This window comes from Etheostoma cragini, unplaced genomic scaffold, assembly GCF_013103735.1.
Source record: "Etheostoma cragini isolate CJK2018 unplaced genomic scaffold, CSU_Ecrag_1.0 ScbMSFa_2727, whole genome shotgun sequence".
In the NCBI taxonomy this organism is placed as follows: Eukaryota; Metazoa; Chordata; class Actinopteri; order Perciformes; family Percidae; genus Etheostoma; species Etheostoma cragini.
The window spans coordinates 1-1,110 of NW_023266920.1; the positions used below are offsets into that span (position 1 = coordinate 1).

The 1,110-nt window shown below is 48.0% G+C and overlaps 1 long non-coding RNA gene across 1 annotated transcript; it reads right to left on the reverse strand.

The window, feature by feature from the left end:
* Positions 1-176: 176 nt before the first annotated feature.
* Positions 177-1,110, reverse strand: LOC117940558. The gene is made up of 2 exons (XR_004655775.1): positions 1,001-1,110; positions 177-244 (listed from the first exon to the last, which is right to left on the reverse strand). It is a non-coding gene; the product is annotated as an uncharacterized LOC117940558 (long non-coding RNA).

Genomic DNA, 1,110 nt, shown 5'->3' on the forward strand with positions numbered 1-1,110 from the left:
GGTGTTACCTGGTGGTGTTACCTGGTGGTGCTGTGTTACCTGGTGGTGTTACCTGGTGGTGCTGTGTTACCTGGTGGTGTTACCTGGTGGTGCTGTGTAACCTGATGGTGTGTTAATGAAGTTCCTACCTGGCTCCAGACCTGAACTCCTTCATGATGGACTCCCTTTCCTTCTGGGGCATGTCTCCGTGCATCGAGGACACCGTGAAGTTGGCCTCGCGCATCTTCTCCGTCAGCCAGTCCACCTGCAGCCATAGACCGTTAAACAAGTGTTTCCATGGAGACCAGGGAAGTCCATTAGAAGCTCTTTCCCACTGTTGCTGAGCGTTACTGCAAACTAGCATGCTAGTCAACATTAGCATAGGCTTGGGCTAATTCCTGCTAACTAGCATGCTAGTCAACATTAGCATAGGCTTGGGCTAAATCCTGCTAACTAGCATGCTAGTCAACATTAGCATAGGCTTGGGCTAATTCCTGCTAACTAGCATGCTAGTCAACATTAGCATAGGCTTGGGCTAATTCCTGCTAACTAGCATGCTAGTCAACATTAGCATAGGCTTGGGCTAATTCCTGCTAACTAGCATGCTAGTCAACATTAGCGTGTCCTGTACTATGCGGTACTTCCTCTACTATGTGACGGTAAGTCTCGTGGTTATGATGCAACCGTTTTTTATAAAAACGCCTCCTACGGAGACATACCGTGAGCTACAAGCTAACAGAGCCTTTTATACGTTGTTGTGTTTCTTTAGAAATAAACTACTCAAACCCCCACAATCCATCACACCAGACTGACTCCCAGAAGGCTTTGCTGCCCACACATAACCCACATGAGAGATCTACTAACGGTTCCTTAGAGTGACATAGTTTAACACCACCCAGGAAGAGGGGGATCAGTGGGAAGCAGAGTACCGTCACCTGTAGACAGCAGTAGTAGTACTAGTAGCAGTACTAGTAGCAGTAGTGGTACTAGTAGCAGTAGTGGTACTAGCAGTAGTACTAACCTTTCTCTTGGTGTTGCAGAAGATGACGGCCTGCGTGATGGTCAGCGTGTCGTACAGATCACACAGAGTGTCAAACTTCCACTCCTCCCTCTCCACGGCAACGAAGAACT